The following is a 9331-nucleotide window of genomic DNA, read 5'->3' on the forward strand; positions in this document are numbered from 1 at the left end:
TGCTTATTTATCACAAGTGAAAGGGGAAAGTGTCGTCATTTGATTTAGTATTTGAATACTCATTTAAATCTCACGATTAATTCTCGCTATGTGATTCTACATGTCCTGATGCTTGATTTTTTTGTTCATTTTAATTCTTCTTCAAGTTTTTCTCCTCCATATTTGATGCTCAGAGTTGTTGGTGTGATTCGTTTATGTACGTCGTTGTTTCACTTGTTCATGCTTTGGCTATCAAGCTATCACTAGACAGTCATTGTTATATTTTATTTTTGGTAGTCACGACTGTTGTCGCGACCATTTTCGGTTATGCCCGAAATTATGTTTCGACTTGGATCAAAACAAATTGGAGTCGCCACCCATAATTTATTTTAAAACAAATGAGTTGATCGGATACCTTATTTCTTACCTGATCTGCGTCTTACCAAAGATGTGTCGGATTCGGGAGTCGGGTACAGTCAAGGAAGGGTTAGCACTATTGAACTGCCCTTTCGGTACTACGTAATTTCAGTTGTCTTTAATTAAGAAAATTGTAATTTAAATTTAAAAGGTAAATTAACGATTCAAATTACTTACCTCAAATTGATTTGAAATCATCCTTAAACAAGTCCAGAAACGTGTTAGATAAAAAAAGGGTAAAAACAGATAAAAAACAAACGAAATAAAGAGGATAAAATAAAAAGAGTAAATAAAGCTAAAGGAAAAAACAAAAATAATAATGATAATAATAAAATAACAATAAAAAAGTAAATAAAATAAACAAAATAAAAATAAAGAAACAGAAAATAAAGCAAATAAATAAATAAGATAACCAAAATAAAATAAAATAAAAGAATAAAAATAAAAATAAAGACAACAAAAAAATGAAATAAATAAAATATAGGAAAATATAGTAAAAGTAATATCCATAATAAATAAATAAATAAAAGTAAGGAAAACTAAATAAATAATATAGATATAGAGAGAATACAATAATAAAAATAATATATATATATATATACACTAATATTAATACAAATAAAATATTATACAAAAATATTTAAAATAAAATAACAAGGAAATAAATAAATAAATAAAGTACGAGGGGACCAAATTGGAAGAAAACCAAAACAGGAGGCCGAATTTAAAAGTAAATTGGGATCAAAAATCGTATTTCGAGTTTAAATTTAATCATTAAAAGGATGAGGGACTGGAAAAGGGATTAACCCCTTTCCCTTTAAAAACACGCAGGTCGTGTAAGGGTATGGGTCGGGTCGTAGAGGTCCGGTGGGCCAACTATTTAAGCCAAAAAAAAATTAAAACCTTCATTTGATTCATTTGAAACAAAAGCCCCCCATCTGATATTTCTCTCTCGTTTGTTCTTCGTGGGAAGAACACAGCTGGGTTCTTGCATGAACCCAGAAACTGACCGCCCTATGCCACATCGCCGACCGTCGTTGATCAGTGCCGACACCGGTCATCGACGGCGAAACACGAAAAAAATTGCTTTTTCTAAAAAAGCTTTCTTTCTCTTCTACCCGAAAACAAAGTTTGTTCTTCGAAACAGGCCTCGGGGTAACGTAGATCTAAAAGGAAAGATCTCGTTTTTTCCCTTTATGTTCATCGGCCATCGAATGTTTCAAATCGGAAGCAACAAAGAAAATATGTAAGAATGATGAAGCGATTAGAAAATCCTTACCTTTTTTATTTTTTTTCGAAAAATGCTTTGAATGCCTTTAACACGATCTTGTATTTTGTGTGATTTTCGTGCAATATTCGTGTACAACCTTGTGTCCTATTGTGTTTGATTTACATGTGATTTATAGTGCTTTACAAGACATATTTTTAGGTGTTTAAATCCTAGTAGAATACTAATGTTGGTGTGTTGGTGATGGCCGAGATCCTAGCGCCTGACGGTTCGGGAGGTTAATCGAGGGATTCGGCTGTGGGACTCTTGGAAGGCTTGCGACGCTCATGGAGAAAAGCAAGCTAGGGTTTTAAACCCTAGTTAGACCGGTTCAGGTTCCGAGTTTGGGTTGCAGTTAGATTGCCGCTCTAGCGGGACTTGAACCTGGTTATGACTCAGTTGCGGGTTTGGGTTGTGCGTGTGTTGGGCTTGTATTTTTTATTTGTAATGGGCCACCTGTTTAGGCCTGAAAAAAATAATGTAAATAAATGTAAATGTATAATATATATAAATGTATAACTATATAATATAATATTATATAATATAATAATAACGGACGAAATTCAGTGTCTACAGCTGCTCCTCTTTTTCCTTTTTCGTGGAGCGAAAAATAGGACAAAGACAAAATGACACAAATTTCATTCGGTGGAGTTGAAATTTGATTCTTATTTTTCAATTAAGAATAACTCTCTGTCGATTTGAGTTGCGGATGACTCCTCCATCACGAAGTCGAGTCCATCTTGAAGTGACATGGAATTGAAGCCGTAACTCAGAATTTGAATCGGAATGTGGCTTTTGTTTCCAAATTGTAATCAACTTCGATCTTCTTCTCGGTTTAAAGACCTTGGTTTAAAAATTCGACCGAAAAATAATTCTTTGACTCCACCAAGTGGTTGATAGTCCCTTGAGCTGAACGAAATCGAACTCGAAGGTGTTTGTTGACAGATGACCCTTCTTGCCTTGAGCTATGCTGTTAATTTGATGTGCCTTTGAGCTGAGTTTAATCGAACTCGAAGGTCTTTTGGTGGCAGATAGCCTTTCTTGCCTTGAGCTATGCTGCAAATGATGTGCCTTTAAGCTGAGGGTAATCGAACTCGAAGGTCTTTTGGTGGTAGATAGCCCTTCTTGCCTTCAGTTATACTGCAAATGATGTGCCTTTAAGCTGAGCGCAATCGAACTCAAAGGTCTTTTGTTGGCAGATAACCCTTCTAACCTTGAGTTATACTGCAAATGATGTGCCTTGGAGCTGAGCGTAGTCAAACTTGAAGGTATTTTGTTAGCAAATAACCCTTCTTTCCTTGAGCTATGTTGCAAATGATGTTCTTTGGAGCTGAGCGTAGTCAAACTCGAAGGTCTTTTGTTGGCAGATAACCCTTCCGACCTTGAGTTATGCTACAAATGATGTGCCTTGCAGCTGAGTGTAGTCGAACTCGAAGGTCTTTTATTGGCAAATAACCCTTCTTACCTTGAGCTATGTTGCAAATGATGTGCCTTGGAGTTGAGCGTAGTTGAACGCGAAGGTCTTTTGTTGGCAGATAACCCTTCTAGCCTTGAGTTATGCTACAAATGATGTGCCTTGAAGCTGAGCGTAATCGAATTCGAAGGTCTTTTATTGGTAGATAGCCCTTCTGGCCTTGAGCTATGTTGCAAATGTTGTTCCTTTGAGCTGTGTGTAATCGAACTCGAAGGTCTTTTATTAGCAGATAACCCTTCTAGCCTTGAGTTATGTTGCAAATGATGTGCCTTGGAGCTGAGCTTAGTCGAACTTGAAGGTCTTTTGTTGGCAAATAGCCCTTCTTGCATTGAGCTATGTTGCAAATGATGTGCCTTGCAGCTGAGCGTAGTCAAACTCGAAGTTCTTTTATTGGCAGATAACCCTTCTAGCCTTGATTTATGCTGTAATTGATGTACCTTGGAGCTGAACGTAGTCGAACTCGAAGGTCTTTTGTTGGCAGATAACCCTTCTCTCCTTGAGTTATGCTACAAATGTTGTGCCTTTGAGCTGAGTGTAATAGAACTCGAAGGTCTTTTGTTGGCAGATAACCCTTTTAGCCTTGAGTTATGTTGCCAATAGTTTCTTTAAAAATGACTTCCCTTCACGGGTCTAAGTCGGTCATAATTCTTCAGGTGGTTCCTTTGAGCGGGTCTGAACCAAGTAATATGATTTTTGGATGACTCCCCTTCACGGGAAAGCCCATTGATAAATTCTGTCAGCCAGATATCTTCCGTCGTGGAATTAAAATCTGGTCTGAAAATGTTAACTAGAAACCTACTACTCATTATTGAGTTAAGTTGATCTGGATTCGTTCTGAATTGGCTCTCGAACCCATCTGAAATTGATTCTGAGATTTATAGATATGTCAAGTCGGTTGAGGTGTAGCTTCTCACTTTTGAGTCAATCAACCACCATCGATCTTTAAATGAGCTTTCAAATTGAGTATCTTTCGTCATGAAGTCGAAACTTGACTCTGAAAGCTGCAAGAAAATTATGCATGTGAAAAATGATAAATGTAATGCTCTTAAGTATATCTAAGATGCATGCAATATGAATTAGCCTTGGACGGAGTCTCGTGCTTTGTCTGCCGATCTTGATTCTTGGAATCAATCATGGCCCATTTTCTTCTCGGGTTGCAGCCTTTCACATTTGAGACTGTCCTGTTTGAAAATGTTTTTTCCTTTCTTCCATTTAGGAGGAAAAAAGGATATAAAAATAGAAGAATTCTGTAAAACATTGTCCCTTAATTCAGGCTCGCAATCAAATTGAATCAAATTATAAACATAAGTTCAAAGAATATTAAAAGAATCAATAGTTCTTTTAATGCTTTCAGAGTTATAGCTATTTGACAAATATTCAAGTAGATGAGTTGGATTTATGTTGACCTAAGGTTTCAGCCATAAAAAATGTCATTTTTCGGTCATTGCAACATGTTTTTTCTTTGGCTTGGCATTTTAATTAGATACAGACAAAATGACGCAACTAGCATTATCAATTACTAGACCTTCTATTTCGGTTATCTGAAATCTTCCATTTTTCAAGTTTTGTAAGCTCCTCTAACAAAGGTAGTGCAGAAATATCACTCTAAAAATGAAATTCTTGAGTGCTCGTGTGAAACTGACTATAATAGGTGTTCCTTAACTCCCTTAGTCAATCTTTACCGAAACTCCTTATTTAATTTTGCCATTGTCTGGCTAGCTGAATCCATAAAGTCGGGGCGTTTAACCAATTGCTCTAGAGATATAGCTTAATATCATTGTATAGATATTATAGTCACCTTTATCAGGCTAGCTGAATATTATCCACAAACATGGGGCGTTTAACCAATTGCTCTAGAGGGACAACTCAAGTTTTATTGTATATTATAATCACCTTTAACAGGCTAGCTAAATCTTATCCATAAAATCGGGCATTTAACCAATTGCTTTAGAGGGACAGCTCAAGCTTTATTGTATATATATAATATTATAATTTGGGTATATGGATCCAATTTATTAAGTTTGTCAAGAAGAACCTGTTATAGTCTAGGTGTTTTTGAAAGTCAAGGAATCTCATCTTTAGAGTTCAATTTCCAAACAACTGACCTAAACTAGATTTTATTACTCGACTATTCCATCTGTGAAGATCATTATCATCATTGAACGTCTGAAACAAAAAGTATAGAAATGTCATATGCAAAAGATGCCCCATGTTGTCCGTACCTATGCACATCTAAATAACAAGCCTCTTTTCATTCTTTTATGAGATGAGAAGGCTATATCGGTTCTTGTAAGGGAAATGTATGGTGTTCGGGCTTTTCGGGGTAAAGTCCTTGTTTTGTTACTTTGTCAAAGATTTGTAACTCTGAATCATTTACAGAGTTTTTTTAATTCAGTTGATATTCAAAGAATTGCAAGTTTGCAAATTTGATTTGTTGCTCGTCATCTTTTAAAGTAACATAAATTTATTCAAATGTCCTTACAAAAACTTGAGAAAAATGAAAAACAAATTCAAACAAAATGCCTCAAATGATGAAATGATCTTCTTCACTTGGATTCCCCCAAGTTGTTGAAGTCGATTCAGTTCTGGTTACGTATCTTCTGCACGATTCTCTTGAATGCGTAACAGTTCTCAATAGTGTGCCCTGGGACACCGCCGTGATATTCACAATGAGCATTCTCATCATACCACTTAGGGTATGAGGGCTTAATGGGTTCCATCGGGTATGGTGACACTATGTGGGTGTCAAGAAATTGCTGGTAAAGCGCCTTGTAGGTCATGGAAATAGGGTCGAAATGTTCTCTTTCCTTCATAGGTTCTCTGGAATCTTGTTTAGAAGTACCTGATGGTACAACTGCAATTGATTTTGGGTTGGAGATTGTAACACCTTTATTGACATGGTTGATGTTGTTAATCTCTCTACCCCTCTCCCTCATAGGAGGTTTCTTACTGGCCTCTCCATCCTTAATTTTTCCCTGCTTTATGGCCGACTCTATCATTTCTCCGGCCATAACCAAGTTTGAAAAGCTTCCTGATGTGATCGCAACCATGTGTTCGAAGTATGGAGCCTTCAGGGTCTGTACGAAAAGTTTTCGGGTTTCCTTTTCATCTAAAGGTGGATGAACTTGCACAGCCAAATCCCTCCATTTTTGTGCGTATTGCATGAAACTCTCGTTATACTTCTTTTCCATGCTTTATAGCATAACTCGATCTGGCCCCATGTCATTGACGTGCTTGTATTATTCCAGAAATGACTTGGCCAGATCCTTTCAGGCCTTGATATATGATCGACTTAGCCGGTTGTACTACCGGATGGTTGAGCCCGACATACTCTCCTGAAAGCAGTGGATTATAAGTTGTTCATTTCCTCCATATCCTATCATCTTTAGGAAGAACATGGTGATGTGAGCGGATGTACAACTGTTCCCGTCAAACTTCTCGATTTCTGGGGACTTGAATTTCGGAGGAAGAACTAAGTCTTGGACTAGACTGAGTTCTACGGTATCGACTCCATGGTAGTCATGGTCTCCTTTGATTACCTTCATTTGGTCCTCCAATTGCTTGATTTTTCCCCTATTTTCTCTGCTTTGTTGTCTTCATCCAAATCCAGTATATGGTAATAACCCGGATTGTTCTCATGGTTAAATACATCAGTATGTATCTTTGTAACAGACAAGGTTTTTGCCTTTGTAGCAGATAGGTCCCCTTGAAGTTCGGGTAAGATTCCAGGTGTGATAACCACTTGCGGAGTAGGTGACTTAGCTACCCCTTCCGATGAATCTGTCCCAGGTGCACTCGCTTGATGTAGACCAGATAACTTGGCCACAATTTAATCGACGAAGGACTCTTGGTTTTTCATGATTGTATCCAGAGTACTCAAACTACTCTGGTTTATCTTATCTTTTAGCTCTCTCGGTAATTTCAGCATATTCTCCTCGATTTGTGTGTTCTTTGCTTCTATCTTCTTCTTTTTCAAGCGAGTGTTATGCGGATGGGGTGTGTCCAATGCTTGAGGTGGTGTATCCAATGTTTGTTCCTTTCGAGGATACATGCTTCTGTTAGTTAATGCGAATGTAAAGAAATGAAAATAACAAAATGCAAAATATGTTTAAATGTATAATGCATGCAATGTTCGAGGCATTGATCCAAAAAATGTGTATTTTATTATAAATAATCTTTATTGGGGACAAAAGTGTTATGTCTGAAGAGACAAAAAACATTTTGATGGTATAGATCCCGAATAGCCCCTGACAAGTTGATTCGTCTTCCATCTTTTTTCTGTCACTGGTTGAATATCTTGTCGAACCGTTCCGGCTTCTTTGGCTAAACTGTATAAGTGACGAGCTGCTTGCCCCAAAAAAGTCTCGAAGGACTGCATCTTCGGCTTTCACTCTCTGCTGAGCCTGTTCCTAACGAAAGTGCCATTGGAGTCCTCCATCGATAGTAAATATTCGAAGCTTGCTTCTTGAATTTTTCAATAGTGGCATGTTGTCTTTGAAGAAGCTCTCTAGGTCAATAACCTTTTCTCGTCTTGCCCCTGCAACCTTTGCCAGCTCAAAAAGTCAACTTTTGGTATGCATAGTGTAAATCCCAGTCCATTCTGAGTATTCTCTGACCATAGTCGGACTTTTGAGCTTTTTGTTCATTAATACAAATTATTTACGTTTTTGGTGGGTCAACACCACTTTTGAATGATGCAAATGATGAAAATAAAATAAAAGAGAGTAAAAATGGAAGAGTTAGTGAGGTAAAGATAATAATCAAAATAATCATGAAAATAAAAGTCCTACCCCACATGATATATACCCCACATGCTTATTATTCCTACCTGGACATGATATCTATCCCGCAAGTTGATTTTGAACAAGTCTTAGCCGTATAAATTTCTAGTTTACATGTTTTGAACATACAATAAGGCAAGAAATGAACTCAAAATAGCCTAGGGTTTGAAATGAGATTTCGGGGTGGGCTCTAATTCCCTGTAGTCTCCCAGTTTAGGTTCTAAAAAAAGGGTACCCGAGTTCTCCTTGCTGGTGCCCCCTTGGGCTTGCCAAACCCTTAGTCCTAAGCCCATTACAAACTTGTGTGGACTAAGTTAAACTCGAGAGGAAACATTCCCTTATGCCCATACAGAGAATAAATTCACACGAAAGCATAAGGTATATGAATCCCGAAGGTTACTTGCTAGGCCCATACGGAGAATAAATTCTCACGAGAGCGTCGCTTTCACCGCTACTTAAAAACGGGTTTGGAGCTCGGGTTTAGAGCCTTAGGTGGAAAAAAGCTTTAACGGCTGAAATCATTAAAAAAAAACCATTAGTACAACTATTTACTCGAAAATATAATCAAAAGTAAGTAATAAGAATCGAAATGTTACCTTAAAATTTAAACTTACCCTTTTCATTAAAAAGACAACTAGAAATTACCTTAGCCTGACTCACTTACATGTCCCCAGCGGAGTCGCCAAGCTGTCACGACCGTCTTTCGGTTGGGCCCGAAATTGGGCTTCAACTTGAATTAAAACAAATTAGAGTCATCATCGATCATTTATTTTGAAACAAATGTGTTGATCGGATACCTTATTTCTTACTTGATTTGCGTCGTACCAAAGATGTGTCGGATTCGGGAGTCGGTTACAGTTAAGGAAGGGTTAGCACCCTTGAACTGCCATTTCGGTACTACGTAATTTCCAGTTTTCTTTAATTAAGAAAATTGTAATTTAAATTAAAAAGGTAAAATAACGATCCAAATTACTTACCTCAGATTGATTTGAAATCATCCTTAAACAAGTCCAGAAACGTGTTAGATAAAAAAAGATAAAAACAAATAAAATAAATAAACGAAATAAAGAAGATAAAATGAAAAGAGTAAAGAAAGCTAAATGAAATAAAGAGAATAATTATAATAATAAAATAACGAAATAGAAATAAAACAAAAATATAAAGAAAATAAATAAATAAGATAACCAAAATAAAATAAAATAAAAGAATAACAAATAAAGAGAAGAGAAAAAATGAAATAAATAAAATATAGTAAAATATAGTAAAAGTAATATACATAATAAATAAATAAATAAATAAAAGCAAGGAAAAAAAATAAAAAATATAGATATAGAGAGAATAAAATAATAAAAATAATATATATATATATACTAATATTAATACAAATAAAATATTATACAAAAATATTTAAAA

Source organism: Hibiscus syriacus, unplaced genomic scaffold, assembly GCF_006381635.1.
Source record: "Hibiscus syriacus cultivar Baekdansim isolate YM2019G1 unplaced genomic scaffold, ASM638163v2 tig00110548_pilon, whole genome shotgun sequence".
NCBI lineage: Eukaryota > Viridiplantae > Streptophyta > Magnoliopsida > Malvales > Malvaceae > Hibiscus > Hibiscus syriacus.